Below are 21896 nucleotides of genomic sequence, written 5' to 3'. Positions count from 1 at the left end.
TACCTTTCATCACAATTCTAGATGACCACTGTCATCACCATGCCCCATGACAGATGTCATAACAATTCGCCATGGTCCTTGTCATCACAATGCTCCATGAACCTTGTCATCACAAGGTTCCAGGACTCTTGTCATCACAATGATCCATGATCACTTTCATCACAATGCTCCATGAAACCTGTCACCTCAATGCTCCATAGCCTTTGTATTCACAATGCTCCATGGCCCCTGTAATCACAGTGCTCCATGACCCCTTTCATCACAATGATCCAAGACCGCTGTCATTACAATGCCCCATGACGCCTGCCACCACAAATCTCCAAGGCCTCTCTTACCAAAAAGCTCCATGATCCCTGTCAGTACAATGTTCGATGACACTTTTCATCACAATGCTCCATGACCCCTGTCATCACAAAGTTCTCTACCCATATCATCACAATGCTCCTTGTCACCTTTCATCACAATGCTCCATGTCCTTTCATCACAATGCTCCATAATTCTTGTCATCGCAATGTTCCTTGACCGTGTCATCACAATGCTCCATGACCCTTGTCATCACAAAGCTCCATGACCCCTGTCATCACAATGATCCATGATTCCTTTCCTCACAGTGCTCCAGTACCCTTTTCATCACAATGCTCCATGCCATTGTCAGCACAATGCTCCTTGGACCCTGTCATCAAAATGCTCCATCCCCTTTTCATCACAATGCTCCAGATATCCTATCATTACAATGCTCCATGCCCGTGTCAACACAATGCTTCATGACCCCTGTCATCAAAATGCTTTATGAACATTCTTATCACAATGTTCCATGACCCCTGTCATCAAAATGATCCATGACCGTTGTCATCACAATGCTGCATGATACCTTTCATCCCAATCCTCTGTGACTGCTGTCATCATAATGCTCCAGGACAATTTACATCACAATGCTCCATGCCCCATGTCATCACAGTGCCCCATAAGCCCTGTAATCCCAATGCTCCATGACCCTGTCATCACAATGCTACATGACCCCTGTCATCACATTGTTCCATGGCCTATGTATTCACAATGTTCCATGGACCCTGTAATCACACTGCTCCATGTTCCTTTTCAACACAATGCTCCATGACCCCTGTCATCACAATGTTCCATGAAAGTTGTCATCAAAATGCTCCATGACCCCGGTCACCACAAGGTTCCCTGCCCTTGTCATCACAATGGTACATGGCCTTGTCATCACAATGTTCCATGGCCTCTGTCATCACCATGCTCCATGGTCTTTCTCATCACAATGCTCTATGACCCCTGTCATCACAATGCTTGATGACCATTGTCATCACAATGCTCCAAGGTCCCTGTCATCACAATGCCTCATGGTCTTTGTAATCACAATGCTCAATGACCACTGTCATCACAATGCTCCATGCCGTTGTCATCACAATGCTCCATGGCCCCTGTAATCACAATGCTCCATGCGCTTGTCATCACAATGCTCCAGAACATTTGTCATCATAATGCTCCATTCCCGTGTCATCACATTGCTCAATGACACTTGTCATCAAAATGTTCCTTGGTTTTGTCATCACAATGCTCCATGATCCCAGTCATCACAATGATCCCTGCCAATGTCATCACAATGCTCCATGTCTCCTGTAATCACAATGCTCCATGCCCTTGTCATCACAATGCTCCAGTTCTGTTGTCATCACCATGCTTCATGCCAGTGTCATCACAATGCTCCATGAATCTTGTCTTCACAATGCTCCATGGCCCATGTCATCACAATGCTCCATGACCCCTGTGATCACAATGCTCTATGGCCTTTGTCATCACAATGACACGTGACCCCCGTCAACACAATGCCTGATGAACCCTGACATCAAAATGCTAAATGGCACTTGTCATCACAATGCTATATGAAGCCTTTCATCACTATTCACCATGTCACTTGTTTTCACAATGCTCCATGCCCCCTGTAATCCCAGTACTCCATGACCCCTTTCATCACAATGCCCAATGCCACCTCTCATCACAATTCTCCATGGCATTTGTCATCACGATGCTCCATGACACCTGTCATCACAATGCTCCATGACACTTGTCATCACAATGTTCCATGGCCCCTCTCATTACTGTGCTCCATAATAACTTGAATCACATTTCTAGATGACCAGTGCCATCACAATGCCCCATGACATTGTCATCACAATTCGCCATGACCATTGTCATCACAATGCTCCATGAACCATGTCATCACAGGGTCCCAGGACACTTGTCATCACAATGATCCATTACCACTTTCATCACAATGCTCCATGACCACTGTCATCTCAATGCCCCATGGCCTTTGTATTCACAATGCTCCATGGCCCCTGTAATCACAGTGCTCCATAACACCTTTCATCATAATGCTCCATGACCACTGCCATCTCAATGCCTCATGACGCCTATCATCACAATTCTCCAAGGCCCCTCTCATCACAATGCTCCATGACACTTGTCATCACATTGCTCCATAACACCTGTCATCACAGTGTTCCCTGCCCATGTCATCACAATGCTCCATGTCCCCTATAATCACAATGCTCCAAGCCTTTTTCCTCACAATGCTCCAGAATTTTGTCATCACAATGTTCCATGACCGTGGCATCACAATGCTCCATGGCCCTTGTCATCACAATGCTCCAGAATTCTTGTCATCACAATGTTCCATGGACGTGTCATCACAAAGCTACATGACCCTGGTCATCACAGTTCTCCATGACCTTTGTCATCACAATGCTCTATGTCACTATTCATCACAATTCTCAATGACCACTTTAATCACTATGCTCGCTGACCATTTTCATCACATTTCTCTATTGTCATTACAATTCCCCATGGCCCCTTTCTTCACCATGCTCCATGATGCCTGTCATCACAATGCTCCATGGCTATTGTTATCACAATGCGCCAGGACCAGTTTCATCACAATACTCCATCCCCCTTGTCATCACAGTGCATAATGAAAGCTTTCATTACAATGCTCCGTGACACTTGTCATCACAATGCTCCATGGCCTTTATCGTCACAATGCTCCCAGGCACTTTTCATCACGATGTTCCATGAAAACTTTCATCACATTGCTCCATGACCATTGTCATCACAATAGTCCATAGCCTTGTCAACACAATGCTGCATAATCCCTGTCATCACAATTCTCCATGACTGCTGTCATCACAATAATCCAGGACAATTTTCATAACAATGCTTCATGCCCCCAGTCATCACAGTGCTCCATGATACCTTTCATCACAATTCCTAGATGATCAATGTCATCACAATGCCCAATGACACCTGTCATCACAATTCGCTATGACCCTTGTCATCACAATACTCGATGAACCGTGTCATCACAGTGTTCCAGGACACATGTCATCACAATGATCCATTACTATTTTCATCACAATGCTCCAATACACCTGTCATCACAATGCTCCATGGCCCCTGTTATCATATTGCTCCATGATCTCTTTCATCACAATGCTCCATGACCACTGTCATCACCATACCTCAAGACGCCTGTCATCTCAATGCTCCATGGCTCTTTTCATCACAATGCCCCATGGGCCCTGTGATCACAATGCTCCATGCCCTTGTCATCAAAGTGCTCCAGAACTCTTGTCATCATAATGCTCCATGCCAATGTCATCAAAATGTCCCATGACACTTGTCATCACAATGCTCCATGGCTTATGCCATCACAATTTTCCATGGCCCCTGTCATCACAATGCTCCATGCCCTTTTCATCAAAATGCTCCAGAACACTTGTCATCATAATGCTCCATGCCAATGTCATCAAAATGCCCCATGACACTTGTCATCACAATGCTCCATGGCCTTTGTCATCACAATGTTCCATGGCCCCTGTCATCACAATGCTCTATGCCCTTTTCATCAAAATGCTCCAGAACTCTGGTCATCATAATGCTCCATGCCAATGTCATCAAAATGCCCCATGACACTTGTCATCACAATGCTCCATGGCCTTTGTCATCACAATGTTCCATGGCCCCTGTCATCACAGTGCTCCATTATACCTTTCATCACAATTCTAGATGACCACTGTCATCACCATGCCCCATGACAGATGTCATAACAATTCGCCATGGGCCTTGTCATCACAATGCTACATGAACCTTGTCATCACAAGGTTCCCTGCCCTTGTCATCACAATGGTACTTGGCCTTGTCATCACAATGTTCCATGGCCTCTGTCATCACCATGCTCCAAGGTCTTTCTCATCACATTGCTCTATGACGCCTGTCATCACAATGCTTGATGACCATTGTCATCACAATGCTCCAAGGTCCCTGTCATCACAATGCCTCATGGTCTTTGTAATCACAATGCTCAATGACCACTGTCATCACAATGCTCCATGCCGTTGTCATCACAATGCTCCATGGCCCCTGTAATCACAATGCTCCATGCGCTTGTCATCACAATGCTCCAGAACATTTGTCATCATAATGCTCCATTCCCGTGTCATCACATTGCTCAATGACACTTGTCATCAAAATGTTCCTTGGTCTTTGTCATCACAATGCTCCATGATCCCAGTCATCACAATGATCCCTGCCAATGTCATCACAATGCTCCATGTCTCCTGTAATCACAATGCTCCATGCCCTTGTCATCACAATGCTCCAGTTCTGTTGTCATCACCATGCTTGATGCCAGTGTCATCACAATGCTCCATGAATATTGTCTTCACAATGCTCCATGGCCCATGTCATCACAATGCTCCATGACCCCTGTGATCACAATGATCTATGGCCTTTGTCATCACAATGACACGTGACCCCCGTCAACACAATGCCTGATGAACCCTGACATCACAATGATAAATGGCACTTGTCATCACAATGCTATATGAAGCCTGTCATCACTATTCACCATGTCACCTGTTTTCACAATGCTCCATGCCCCCTGTAATCCCACTACTCCATGACCCATTTCATCACAATGCCCAATGTCACCTCTCATCACAATTCTCCATGGCATTTGTCATCACGATGCTCCATGACACCTGTCATCACATTGCTCCATGACACTTGTCATCACAATGCTCCATGGCCCCTCTCATTACTGTGCTCCATAATAACTTTAATCACATTTCTAGATGACCAGTGCCATCACAATGCCCCATGACATTGTCATCACAATTCGCCATGACCATTGTCATCACAATGCTCCATGAACCATGTCATCACAGGGTCCCAGGACACTTGTCATCACAATGATCCATTACCACTTTCATCACAATGCTCCATGACCACTGTCATCTCAATGCCCCATGGCCTTTGTATTCACAATACTCCATGGCCCCTGTAATCACTGTGCTCCATAACACCTTTCATCATAATGCTCCATGACCACTGCCATCTCAATGCCTCATGAGGCCTGTCATCACAATTCTCCAAGGCCCCTCTCATCACAATGCTCCATGACACTTGTCATCACATTGCTCCATAACACCTGTCATCACAGTGTTCCCTGCCCATGTCATCACAATGCTCCATGTCCCCTATAATCACAATGCTCAAAGCCTTTTTCCTCACAATGCTCCAGAATTTTGTCATCACAATGTTCCATGACTGTGGCATCACAATGCTCCACGGCCCTTGTCATCACAATGCTCCAGAATTCTTGTCATCACAATGTTCCATGGACGTGTCATCACAAAGCTACATGACCCTGGTCATCACAGTTCTCCATGACCTTTGTCATCACAATGCTCTATGTCACTATTCATCACAATTCTCAATGACCACTTTAATCACTATGCTCGCTGACCATTTTCATCACATTTCTCTATTGTCATTACAATTCCCCATGGCCCCTTTCTTCACCATGCTCCATGATGCCTGTCATCACAATGCTCCATGGCTTTTGTTATCACAATGCGCCAGGACAAGTTTCATCACAATACCCCATCCCCCTTGTCATCACAGTGCATAATGAAAGCTTTCATTACAATGCTCCGTGACTCTTGTCATCACAATGCTCCATGGCCTTTATCGTCCCAATGCTCCCAGGCATTTTCATCACGATGTTCCAAGAAAACTTTCATCACATTGTTCCATGACCATTTTCATCACAATAGTCCATAGCCTTGTCAACACAATGCTGCATAATCCCTGTCATCACAATTCTCCATGACTGCTGTCATCACAATAATCCAGGACAATTTTCATAACAATGCTTCATGCCCCCAGTCATCACAGTGCTCCATGATACCTTTCATCACAATTCCTAGATGATCAATGTCATCACAATGCCCAATGACACCTGTCATCACAATTCGCTATGACCCTTGTCATCACAATACTCGATGAACCGTGTCATCACAGTGTTCCAGGACACATGTCATCACAATGATCCATTACTATTTTCATCACAATGCTCCAATACACCTGTCATCACAATGCTCCATGGCCCCTGTTATCATATTGCTCCATGATCTCTTTCATCACAATGCTCCATGACCACTGTCATCACCATACCTCAAGACGCCTGTCATCTCAATGCTCCATGGCTCTTTTCATCACAATGCCCCATGGGCCCTGTGATCACAATGCTCCATGCCCTTGTCATCAAAGTGCTCCAGAACTCTTGTCATCATAATGCTCCATGCCAATGTCATCAAAATGTCCCATGACACTTGTCATCACAATGCTCCATGGCTTATGCCATCACAATTTTCCATGGCCCCTGTCATCACAATGCTCCATGCCCTTTTCATCAAAATGCTCCAGAACACTTGTCATCATAATGCTCCATGCCAATGTCATCAAAATGCCCCATGACACTTGTCATCACAATGCTCCATGGCCTTTGTCATCACAATGTTCCATGGCCCCTGTCATCACAATGCTCTATGCCCTTTTCATCAAAATGCTCCAGAACTCTGGTCATCATAATGCTCCATGCCAATGTCATCAAAATGCCCCATGACACTTGTCATCACAATGCTCCATGGCCTTTGTCATCACAATGTTCCATGGCCCCTGTCATCACAGTGCTCCATTATACCTTTCATCACAATTCTAGATGACCACTGTCATCACCATGCCCCATGACAGATGTCATAACAATTCGCCATGGGCCTTGTCATCACAATGCTACATGAACCTTGTCATCACAAGGTTCCCTGCCCTTGTCATCACAATGGTACTTGGCCTTGTCATCACAATGTTCCATGGCCTCTGTCATCACCATGCTCCAAGGTCTTTCTCATCACATTGCTCTATGACGCCTGTCATCACAATGCTTGATGACCATTGTCATCACAATGCTCCAAGGTCCCTGTCATCACAATGCCTCATGGTCTTTGTAATCACAATGCTCAATGACCACTGTCATCACAATGCTCCATGCCGTTGTCATCACAATGCTCCATGGCCCCTGTAATCACAATGCTCCATGCGCTTGTCATCACAATGCTCCAGAACATTTGTCATCATAATGCTCCATTCCCGTGTCATCACATTGCTCAATGACACTTGTCATCAAAATGTTCCTTGGTCTTTGTCATCACAATGCTCCATGATCCCAGTCATCACAATGATCCCTGCCAATGTCATCACAATGCTCCATGTCTCCTGTAATCACAATGCTCCATGCCCTTGTCATCACAATGCTCCAGTTCTGTTGTCATCACCATGCTTGATGCCAGTGTCATCACAATGCTCCATGAATATTGTCTTCACAATGCTCCATGGCCCATGTCATCACAATGCTCCATGACCCCTGTGATCACAATGATCTATGGCCTTTGTCATCACAATGACACGTGACCCCCGTCAACACAATGCCTGATGAACCCTGACATCACAATGATAAATGGCACTTGTCATCACAATGCTATATGAAGCCTGTCATCACTATTCACCATGTCACCTGTTTTCACAATGCTCCATGCCCCCTGTAATCCCACTACTCCATGACCCATTTCATCACAATGCCCAATGTCACCTCTCATCACAATTCTCCATGGCATTTGTCATCACGATGCTCCATGACACCTGTCATCACATTGCTCCATGACACTTGTCATCACAATGCTCCATGGCCCCTCTCATTACTGTGCTCCATAATAACTTTAATCACATTTCTAGATGACCAGTGCCATCACAATGCCCCATGACATTGTCATCACAATTCGCCATGACCATTGTCATCACAATGCTCCATGAACCATGTCATCACAGGGTCCCAGGACACTTGTCATCACAATGATCCATTACCACTTTCATCACAATGCTCCATGACCACTGTCATCTCAATGCCCCATGGCCTTTGTATTCACAATACTCCATGGCCCCTGTAATCACTGTGCTCCATAACACCTTTCATCATAATGCTCCATGACCACTGCCATCTCAATGCCTCATGAGGCCTGTCATCACAATTCTCCAAGGCCCCTCTCATCACAATGCTCCATGACACTTGTCATCACATTGCTCCATAACACCTGTCATCACAGTGTTCCCTGCCCATGTCATCACAATGCTCCATGTCCCCTATAATCACAATGCTCAAAGCCTTTTTCCTCACAATGCTCCAGAATTTTGTCATCACAATGTTCCATGACTGTGGCATCACAATGCTCCACGGCCCTTGTCATCACAATGCTCCAGAATTCTTGTCATCACAATGTTCCATGGACGTGTCATCACAAAGCTACATGACCCTGGTCATCACAGTTCTCCATGACCTTTGTCATCACAATGCTCTATGTCACTATTCATCACAATTCTCAATGACCACTTTAATCACTATGCTCGCTGACCATTTTCATCACATTTCTCTATTGTCATTACAATTCCCCATGGCCCCTTTCTTCACCATGCTCCATGATGCCTGTCATCACAATGCTCCATGGCTTTTGTTATCACAATGCGCCAGGACAAGTTTCATCACAATACCCCATCCCCCTTGTCATCACAGTGCATAATGAAAGCTTTCATTACAATGCTCCGTGACTCTTGTCATCACAATGCTCCATGGCCTTTATCGTCCCAATGCTCCCAGGCATTTTCATCACGATGTTCCAAGAAAACTTTCATCACATTGTTCCATGACCATTTTCATCACAATAGTCCATAGCCTTGTCAACACAATGCTGCATAATCCCTGTCATCACAATTCTCCATGACTGCTGTCATCACAATAATCCAGGACAATTTTCATAACAATGCTTCATGCCCCCAATCATCACAGTGCTCCATGATACCTTTCATCACAATTCCTAGATGATCAATGTCATCACAATGCCCAATGACACCTGTCATCACAATTCGCTATGACCCTTGTCATCACAATACTTGATGAACCGTGTCATCACAGTGTTCCAGGACACATGTCATCACAATGATCCATTACTATTTTCATCACAATGCTCCAATACACCTGTCATCACAATGCTCCATGGCCCCTGTTATCATATTGCTCCATGATCTCTTTCATCACAATGCTCCATGACCACTCTCATCACCATACCTCAAGACGCCTGTCATCTCAATGCTCCATGGCTCTTTTCATCACAATGCCCCATGGGCCCTGTGATCAAAATGCTCCATGCCCTTGTCATCAAAGTGCTCCAGAACTCTTGTCATCATAATGCTCCATGCCAATGTCATCAAAATGTCCCATGACACTTGTCATCACAATGCTCCATGGCTTATGCCATCACAATTTTCCATGGCCCCTGTCATCACAATGCTCCATGCCCTTTTCATCAAAATGCTCCAGAACACTTGTCATCATAATGCTCCATGCCAATGTCATCAAAATGCCCCATGACACTTGTCATCACAATGCTCCATGGCCTTTGTCATCACAATGTTCCATGGCCCCTGTCATCACAATGCTCTATGCCCTTTTCATCAAAATGCTCCAGAACTCTGGTCATCATAATGCTCCATGCCAATGTCATCAAAATGCCCCATGACACTTGTCATCACAATGCTCCATGGCCTTTGTCATCACAATGTTCCATGGCCCCTGTCATCACAGTGCTCCATTATACCTTTCATCACAATTCTAGATGACCACTGTCATCACCATGCCCCATGACAGATGTCATAACAATTCTCCATGGGCCTTGTCATCACAATGCTACATGAACCTTGTCATCACAAGGTTCCCTGCCCTTGTCATCACAATGGTACTTGGCCTTGTCATCACAATGTTCCATGGCCTCTGTCATCACCATGCTCCAAGGTCTTTCTCATCACATTGCTCTATGACGCCTGTCATCACAATGCTTGATGACCATTGTCATCACAATGCTCCAAGGTCCCTGTCATCACAATGCCTCATGGTCTTTGTAATCACAATGCTCAATGACCACTGTCATCACAATGCTCCATGCCGTTGTCATCACAATGCTCCATGGCCCCTGTAATCACAATGCTCCATGCGCTTGTCATCACAATGCTCCAGAACATTTGTCATCATAATGCTCCATTCCCGTGTCATCACATTGCTCAATGACACTTGTCATCAAAATGTTCCTTGGTCTTTGTCATCACAATGCTCCATGATCCCAGTCATCACAATGATCCCTGCCAATGTCATCACAATGCTCCATGTCTCCTGTAATCACAATGCTCCATGCCCTTGTCATCACAATGCTCCAGTTCTGTTGTCATCACCATGCTTGATGCCAGTGTCATCACAATGCTCCATGAATATTGTCTTCACAATGCTCCATGGCCCATGTCATCACAATGCTCCATGACCCCTGTGATCACAATGATCTATGGCCTTTGTCATCACAATGACACGTGACCCCCGTCAACACAATGCCTGATGAACCCTGACATCACAATGCTAAATGGCACTTGTCATCACAATGCTATATGAAGCCTGTCATCACTATTCACCATGTCACCTGTTTTCACAATGCTCCATGCCCCCTGTAATCCCACTACTCCATGACCCCTTTCATCACAATGCCCAATGTCACCTCTCATCACAATTCTCCATGGCATTTGTCATCACGATGCTCCATGACACCTGTCATCACATTGCTCCATGACACTTGTCATCACAATGCTCCATGGCCCCTCTCATTACTGTGCTCCATAATAACTTTAATCACATTTCTAGATGACCAGTGCCATCACAATGCCCCATGACATTGTCATCACAATTCGCCATGACCATTGTCATCACAATGCTCCATGAACCATGTCATCACAGGGTCCCAGGACACTTGTCATCACAATGATCCATTACCACTTTCATCACAATGCTCCATGACCACTGTCATCTCAATGCCCCATGGCCTTTGTATTCACAATACTCCATGGCCCCTGTAATCACTGTGCTCCATAACACCTTTCATCATAATGCTCCATGACCACTGCCATCTCAATGCCTCATGAGGCCTGTCATCACAATTCTCCAAGGCCCCTCTCATCACAATGCTCCATGACACTTGTCATCACATTGCTCCATAACACCTGTCATCACAGTGTTCCCTGCCCATGTCATCACAATGCTCCATGTCCCCTATAATCACAATGCTCAAAGCCTTTTTCCTCACAATGCTCCAGAATTTTGTCATCACAATGTTCCATGACTGTGGCATCACAATGCTCCACGGCCCTTGTCATCACAATGCTCCAGAATTCTTGTCATCACAATGTTCCATGGACGTGTCATCACAAAGCTACATGACCCTGGTCATCACAGTTCTCCATGACCTTTGTCATCACAATGCTCTATGTCACTATTCATCACAATTCTCAATGACCACTTTAATCACTATGCTCGCTGACCATTTTCATCACATTTCTCTATTGTCATTACAATTCCCCATGGCCCCTTTCTTCACCATGCTCCATGATGCCTGTCATCACAATGCTCCATGGCTTTTGTTATCACAATGCGCCAGGACAAGTTTCATCACAATACCCCATCCCCCTTGTCATCACAGTGCATAATGAAAGCTTTCATTACAATGCTCCATGACTCTTGTCATCACAATGCTCCATGGCCTTTATCGTCCCAATGCTCCCAGGCATTTTCATCACGATGTTCCAAGAAAACTTTCATCACATTGTTCCATGACCATTTTCATCACAATAGTCCATAGCCTTGTCAACACAATGCTGCATAATCCCTGTCATCACAATTCTCCATGACTGCTGTCATCACAATAATCCAGGACAATTTTCATAACAATGCTTCATGCCCCCAATCATCACAGTGCTCCATGATACCTTTCATCACAATTCCTAGATGATCAATGTCATCACAATGCCCAATGACACCTGTCATCACAATTCGCTATGACCCTTGTCATCACAATACTCGATGAACCGTGTCATCACAGTGTTCCAGGACACATGTCATCACAATGATCCATTACTATTTTCATCACAATGCTCCAATACACCTGTCATCACAATGCTCCATGGCCCCTGTTATCATATTGCTCCATGATCTCTTTCATCACAATGCTCCATGACCACTGTCATCACCATACCTCAAGACGCCTGTCATCTCAATGCTCCATGGCTCTTTTCATCACAATGCCCCATGGGCCCTGTGATCACAATGCTCCATGCCCTTGTCATCAAAGTGCTCCAGAACTCTTGTCATCATAATGCTCCATGCCAATGTCATCAAAATGTCCCATGACACTTGTCATCACAATGCTCCATGGCTTATGCCATCACAATTTTCCATGGCCCCTGTCATCACAATGCTCCATGCCCTTTTCATCAAAATGCTCCAGAACACTTGTCATCATAATGCTCCATGCCAATGTCATCAAAATGCCCCATGACACTTGTCATCACAATGCTCCATGGCCTTTGTCATCACAATGTTCCATGGCCCCTGTCATCACAATGCTCTATGCCCTTTTCATCAAAATGCTCCAGAACTCTGGTCATCATAATGCTCCATGCCAATGTCATCAAAATGCCCCATGACACTTGTCATCACAATGCTCCATGGCCTTTGTCATCACAATGTTCCATGGCCCCTGTCATCACAGTGCTCCATTATACCTTTCATCACAATTCTAGATGACCACTGTCATCACCATGCCCCATGACAGATGTCATAACAATTCGCCATGGGCCTTGTCATCACAATGCTACATGAACCTTGTCATCACAAGGTTCCCTGCCCTTGTCATCACAATGGTACTTGGCCTTGTCATCACAATGTTCCATGGCCTCTGTCATCACCATGCTCCAAGGTCTTTCTCATCACATTGCTCTATGACGCCTGTCATCACAATGCTTGATGACCATTGTCATCACAATGCTCCAAGGTCCCTGTCATCACAATGCCTCATGGTCTTTGTAATCACAATGCTCAATGACCACTGTCATCACAATGCTCCATGCCGTTGTCATCACAATGCTCCATGGCCCCTGTAATCACAATGCTCCATGCGCTTGTCATCACAATGCTCCAGAACATTTGTCATCATAATGCTCCATTCCCGTGTCATCACATTGCTCAATGACACTTGTCATCAAAATGTTCCTTGGTCTTTGTCATCACAATGCTCCATGATCCCAGTCATCACAATGATCCCTGCCAATGTCATCACAATGCTCCATGTCTCCTGTAATCACAATGCTCCATGCCCTTGTCATCACAATGCTCCAGTTCTGTTGTCATCACCATGCTTGATGCCAGTGTCATCACAATGCTCCATGAATATTGTCTTCACAATGCTCCATGGCCCATGTCATCACAATGCTCCATGACCCCTGTGATCACAATGATCTATGGCCTTTGTCATCACAATGACACGTGACCCCCGTCAACACAATGCCTGATGAACCCTGACATCACAATGATAAATGGCACTTGTCATCACAATGCTATATGAAGCCTGTCATCACTATTCACCATGTCACCTGTTTTCACAATGCTCCATGCCCCCTGTAATCCCACTACTCCATGACCCATTTCATCACAATGCCCAATGTCACCTCTCATCACAATTCTCCATGGCATTTGTCATCACGATGCTCCATGACACCTGTCATCACATTGCTCCATGACACTTGTCATCACAATGCTCCATGGCCCCTCTCATTACTGTGCTCCATAATAACTTTAATCACATTTCTAGATGACCAGTGCCATCACAATGCCCCATGACATTGTCATCACAATTCGCCATGACCATTGTCATCACAATGCTCCATGAACCATGTCATCACAGGGTCCCAGGACACTTGTCATCACAATGATCCATTACCACTTTCATCACAATGCTCCATGACCACTGTCATCTCAATGCCCCATGGCCTTTGTATTCACAATACTCCATGGCCCCTGTAATCACTGTGCTCCATAACACCTTTCATCATAATGCTCCATGACCACTGCCATCTCAATGCCTCATGAGGCCTGTCATCACAATTCTCCAAGGCCCCTCTCATCACAATGCTCCATGACACTTGTCATCACATTGCTCCATAACACCTGTCATCACAGTGTTCCCTGCCCATGTCATCACAATGCTCCATGTCCCCTATAATCACAATGCTCAAAGCCTTTTTCCTCACAATGCTCCAGAATTTTGTCATCACAATGTTCCATGACTGTGGCATCACAATGCTCCACGGCCCTTGTCATCACAATGCTCCAGAATTCTTGTCATCACAATGTTCCATGGACGTGTCATCACAAAGCTACATGACCCTGGTCATCACAGTTCTCCATGACCTTTGTCATCACAATGCTCTATGTCACTATTCATCACAATTCTCAATGACCACTTTAATCACTATGCTCGCTGACCATTTTCATCACATTTCTCTATTGTCATTACAATTCCCCATGGCCCCTTTCTTCACCATGCTCCATGATGCCTGTCATCACAATGCTCCATGGCTTTTGTTATCACAATGCGCCAGGACAAGTTTCATCACAATACCCCATCCCCCTTGTCATCACAGTGCATAATGAAAGCTTTCATTACAATGCTCCGTGACTCTTGTCATCACAATGCTCCATGGCCTTTATCGTCCCAATGCTCCCAGGCATTTTCATCACGATGTTCCAAGAAAACTTTCATCACATTGTTCCATGACCATTTTCATCACAATAGTCCATAGCCTTGTCAACACAATGCTGCATAATCCCTGTCATCACAATTCTCCATGACTGCTGTCATCACAATAATCCAGGACAATTTTCATAACAATGCTTCATGCCCCCAGTCATCACAGTGCTCCATGATACCTTTCATCACAATTCCTAGATGATCAATGTCATCACAATGCCCAATGACACCTGTCATCACAATTCGCTATGACCCTTGTCATCACAATACTCGATGAACCGTGTCATCACAGTGTTCCAGGACACATGTCATCACAATGATCCATTACTATTTTCATCACAATGCTCCAATACACCTGTCATCACAATGCTCCATGGCCCCTGTTATCATATTGCTCCATGATCTCTTTCATCACAATGCTCCATGACCACTGTCATCACCATACCTCAAGACGCCTGTCATCTCAATGCTCCATGGCTCTTTTCATCACAATGCCCCATGGGCCCTGTGATCACAATGCTCCATGCCCTTGTCATCAAAGTGCTCCAGAACTCTTGTCATCATAATGCTCCATGCCAATGTCATCAAAATGTCCCATGACACTTGTCATCACAATGCTCCATGGCTTATGCCATCACAATTTTCCATGGCCCCTGTCATCACAATGCTCCATGCCCTTTTCATCAAAATGCTCCAGAACACTTGTCATCATAATGCTCCATGCCAATGTCATCAAAATGCCCCATGACACTTGTCATCACAATGCTCCATGGCCTTTGTCATCACAATGTTCCATGGCCCCTGTCATCACAATGCTCTATGCCCTTTTCATCAAAATGCTCCAGAACTCTGGTCATCATAATGCTCCATGCCAATGTCATCAAAATGCCCCATGACACTTGTCATCACAATGCTCCATGGCCTTTGTCATCACAATGTTCCATGGCCCCTGTCATCACAGTGCTCCATTATACCTTTCATCACAATTCTAGATGACCACTGTCATCACCATGCCCCATGACAGATGTCATAACAATTCGCCATGGGCCTTGTCATCACAATGCTACATGAACCTTGTCATCACAAGGTTCCCTGCCCTTGTCATCACAATGGTACTTGGCCTTGTCATCACAATGTTCCATGGCCTCTGTCATCACCATGCTCCAAGGTCTTTCTCATCACATTGCTCTATGACGCCTGTCATCACAATGCTTGATGACCATTGTCATCACAATGCTCCAAGGTCCCTGTCATCACAATGCCTCATGGTCTTTGTAATCACAATGCTCAATGACCACTGTCATCACAATGCTCCATGCCGTTGTCATCACAATGCTCCATGGCCCCTGTAATCACAATGCTCCATGCGCTTGTCATCACAATGCTCCAGAACATTTGTCATCATAATGCTCCATTCCCGTGTCATCACATTGCTCAATGACACTTGTCATCAAAATGTTCCTTGGTCTTTGTCATCACAATGCTCCATGATCCCAGTCATCACAATGATCCCTGCCAATGTCATCACAATGCTCCATGTCTCCTGTAATCACAATGCTCCATGCCCTTGTCATCACAATGCTCCAGTTCTGTTGTCATCACCATGCTTGATGCCAGTGTCATCACAATGCTCCATGAATATTGTCTTCACAATGCTCCATGGCCCATGTCATCACAATGCTCCATGACCCCTGTGATCACAATGATCTATGGCCTTTGTCATCACAATGACACGTGACCCCCGTCAACACAATGCCTGATGAACCCTGACATCACAATGATAAATGGCACTTGTCATCACAATGCTATATGAAGCCTGTCATCACTATTCACCATGTCACCTGTTTTCACAATGCTCCATGCCCCCTGTAATCCCACTACTCCATGACCCATTTCATCACAATGCCCAATGTCACCTCTCATCACAATTCTCCATGGCATTTGTCATCACGATGCTCCATGACACCTGTCATCACATTGCTCCATGACACTTGTCATCACAATGCTCCATGGCCCCTCTCATTACTGTGCTCCATAATAACTTTAATCACATTTCTAGATGACCAGTGCCATCACAATGCCCCATGACATTGTCATCACAATTCGCCATGACCATTGTCATCACAATGCTCCATGAACCATGTCATCACAGGGTCCCAGGACACTTGTCATCACAATGATCCATTACCACTTTCATCACAATGCTCCATGACCACTGTCATCTCAATGCCCCATGGCCTTTGTATTCACAATACTCCATGGCCCCTGTAATCACTGTGCTCCATAACACCTTTCATCATAATGCTCCATGACCACTGCCATCTCAATGCCTCATGAGGCCTGTCATCACAATTCTCCAAGGCCCCTCTCATCACAATGCTCCATGACACTTGTCATCACATTGCTCCATAACACCTGTCATCACAGTGTTCCCTGCCCATGTCATCACAATGCTCCATGTCCCCTATAATCACAATGCTCAAAGCCTTTTTCCTCACAATGCTCCAGAATTTTGTCATCACAATGTTCCATGACTGTGGCATCACAATGCTCCACGGCCCTTGTCATCACAATGCTCCAGAATTCTTGTCATCACAATGTTCCATGGACGTGTCATCACAAAGCTACATGACCCTGGTCATCACAGTTCTCCATGACCTTTGTCATCACAATGCTCTATGTCACTATTCATCACAATTCTCAATGACCACTTTAATCACTATGCTCGCTGACCATTTTCATCACATTTCTCTATTGTCATTACAATTCCCCATGGCCCCTTTCTTCACCATGCTCCATGATGCCTGTCATCACAATGCTCCATGGCTTTTGTTATCACAATGCGCCAGGACAAGTTTCATCACAATACCCCATCCCCCTTGTCATCACAGTGCATAATGAAAGCTTTCATTACAATGCTCCGTGACTCTTGTCATCACAATGCTCCATGGCCTTTATCGTCCCAATGCTCCCAGGCATTTTCATCACGATGTTCCAAGAAAACTTTCATCACATTGTTCCATGACCATTTTCATCACAATAGTCCATAGCCTTGTCAACACAATGCTGCATAATCCCTGTCATCACAATTCTCCATGACTGCTGTCATCACAATAATCCAGGACAATTTTCATAACAATGCTTCATGCCCCCAATCATCACAGTGCTCCATGATACCTTTCATCACAATTCCTAGATGATCAATGTCATCACAATGCCCAATGACACCTGTCATCACAATTCGCTATGACCCTTGTCATCACAATACTTGATGAACCGTGTCATCACAGTGTTCCAGGACACATGTCATCACAATGATCCATTACTATTTTCATCACAATGCTCCAATACACCTGTCATCACAATGCTCCATGGCCCCTGTTATCATATTGCTCCATGATCTCTTTCATCACAATGCTCCATGACCACTCTCATCACCATACCTCAAGACGCCTGTCATCTCAATGCTCCATGGCTCTTTTCATCACAATGCCCCATGGGCCCTGTGATCAAAATGCTCCATGCCCTTGTCATCAAAGTGCTCCAGAACTCTTGTCATCATAATGCTCCATGCCAATGTCATCAAAATGTCCCATGACACTTGTCATCACAATGCTCCATGGCTTATGCCATCACAATTTTCCATGGCCCCTGTCATCACAATGCTCCATGCCCTTTTCATCAAAATGCTCCAGAACACTTGTCATCATAATGCTCCATGCCAATGTCATCAAAATGCCCCATGACACTTGTCATCACAATGCTCCATGGCCTTTGTCATCACAATGTTCCATGGCCCCTGTCATCACAATGCTCTATGCCCTTTTCATCAAAATGCTCCAGAACTCTGGTCATCATAATGCTCCATGCCAATGTCATCAAAATGCCCCATGACACTTGTCATCACAATGCTCCATGGCCTTTGTCATCACAATGTTCCATGGCCCCTGTCATCACAGTGCTCCATTATACCTTTCATCACAATTCTAGATGACCACTGTCATCACCATGCCCCATGACAGATGTCATAACAATTCTCCATGGGCCTTGTCATCACAATGCTACATGAACCTTGTCATCACAAGGTTCCCTGCCCTTGTCATCACAATGGTACTTGGCCTTGTCATCACAATGTTCCATGGCCTCTGTCATCACCATGCTCCAAGGTCTTTCTCATCACATTGCTCTATGACGCCTGTCATCACAATGCTTGATGACCATTGTCATCACAATGCTCCAAGGTCCCTGTCATCACAATGCCTCATGGTCTTTGTAATCACAATGCTCAATGACCACTGTCATCACAATGCTCCATGCCGTTGTCATCACAATGCTCCATGGCCCCTGTAATCACAATGCTCCATGCGCTTGTCATCACAATGCTCCAGAACATTTGTCATCATAATGCTCCATTCCCGTGTCATCACATTGCTCAATGACACTTGTCATCAAAATGTTCCTTGGTCTTTGTCATCACAATGCTCCATGATCCCAGTCATCACAATGATCCCTGCCAATGTCATCACAATGCTCCATGTCTCCTGTAATCACAATGCTCCATGCCCTTGTCATCACAATGCTCCAGTTCTGTTGTCATCACCATGCTTGATGCCAGTGTCATCACAATGCTCCATGAATATTGTCTTCACAATGCTCCATGGCCCATGTCATCACAATGCTCCATGACCCCTGTGATCACAATGATCTATGGCCTTTGTCATCACAATGACACGTGACCCCCGTCAACACAATGCCTGATGAACCCTGACATCACAATGCTAAATGGCACTTGTCATCACAATGCTATATGAAGCCTGTCATCACTATTCACCATGTCACCTGTTTTCACAATGCTCCATGCCCCCTGTAATCCCACTACTCCATGACCCCTTTCATCACAATGCCCAATGTCACCTCTCATCACAATTCTCCATGGCATTTGTCATCACGATGCTCCATGACACCTGTCATCACATTGCTCCATGACACTTGTCATCACAATGCTCCATGGCCCCTCTCATTACTGTGCTCCATAATAACTTTAATCACATTTCTAGATGACCAGTGCCATCACAATGCCCCATGACATTGTCATCACAATTCGCCATGACCATTGTCATCACAATGCTCCATGAACCATGTCATCACAGGGTCCCAGGACACTTGTCATCACAATGATCCATTACCACTTTCATCACAATGCTCCATGACCACTGTCATCTCAATGCCCCATGGCCTTTGTATTCACAATACTCCATGGCCCCTGTAATCACTGTGCTCCATAACACCTTTCATCATAATGCTCCATGACCACTGCCATCTCAATGCCTCATGAGGCCTGTCATCACAATTCTCCAAGGCCCCTCTCATCACAATGCTCCATGACACTTGTCATCACATTGCTCCATAACACCTGTCATCACAGTGTTCCCTGCCCATGTCATCACAATGCTCCATGTCCCCTATAATCACAATGCTCAAAGCCTTTTTCCTCACAATGCTCCAGAATTTTGTCATCACAATGTTCCATGACTGTGGCATCACAATGCTCCACGGCCCTTGTCATCACAATGCTCCAGAATTCTTGTCATCACAATGTTCCATGGACGTGTCATCACAAAGCTACATGACCCTGGTCATCACAGTTCTCCATGACCTTTGTCATCACAATGCTCTATGTCACTATTCATCACAATTCTCAATGACCACTTTAATCACTATGCTCGCTGACCATTTTCATCACATTTCTCTATTGTCATTACAATTCCCCATGGCCCCTTTCTTCACCATGCTCCATGATGCCTGTCATCACAATGCTCCATGGCTTTTGTTATCACAATGCGCCAGGACAAGTTTCATCACAATACCCCATCCCCCTTGTCATCACAGTGCATAATGAAAGCTTTCATTACAATGCTCCATGACTCTTGTCATCACAATGCTCCATGGCCTTTATCGTCCCAATGCTCCCAGGCATTTTCATCACGATGTTCCAAGAAAACTTTCATCACATTGTTCCATGACCATTTTCATCACAATAGTCCATAGCCTTGTCAACACAATGCTGCATAATCCCTGTCATCACAATTCTCCATGACTGCTGTCATCACAATAATCCAGGACAATTTTCATAACAATGCTTCATGCCCCCAATCATCACAGTGCTCCATGATACCTTTCATCACAGTTCCTAGATGATCAATGTCATCACAATGCCCAATGACACCTGTCATCACAATTCGCTATGACCCTTGTCATCACAATACTCGATGAACCGTGTCATCACAGTGTTCCAGGACACATGTCATCACAATGATCCATTACTATTTTCATCACAATGCTCCAATACACCTGTCATCACAATGCTCCATGGCCCCTGTTATCATATTGCTCCATGATCTCTTTCATCACAATGCTCCATGACCACTGTCATCACCATACCTCAAGACGCCTGTCATCTCAATGCTCCATGGCTCTTTTCATCACAATGCCCCATGGGCCCTGTGATCACAATGCTCCATGCCCTTGTCATCAAAGTGCTCCAGAACTCTTGTCATCATAATGCTCCATGCCAATGTCATCAAAATGTCCCATGACACTTGTCATCACAATGCTCCATGGCTTATGCCATCACAATTTTCCATGGCCCCTGTCATCACAATGCTCCATGCCCTTTTCATCAAAATGCTCCAGAACACTTGTCATCATAATGCTCCATGCCAATGTCATCAAAATGCCCCATGACACTTGTCATCACAATGCTCCATGGCCTTTGTCATCACAATGTTCCATGGCCCCTGTCATCACAAT

The sequence above is a fragment of the Balaenoptera physalus genome (genome assembly GCF_965194825.1).
Source record: "Balaenoptera physalus genome assembly, contig: HAP1_SCAFFOLD_606, whole genome shotgun sequence".
In the NCBI taxonomy this organism is placed as follows: domain Eukaryota; kingdom Metazoa; phylum Chordata; class Mammalia; order Artiodactyla; family Balaenopteridae; genus Balaenoptera; species Balaenoptera physalus.
This window is presented reverse-complemented; position numbering follows the sequence as displayed.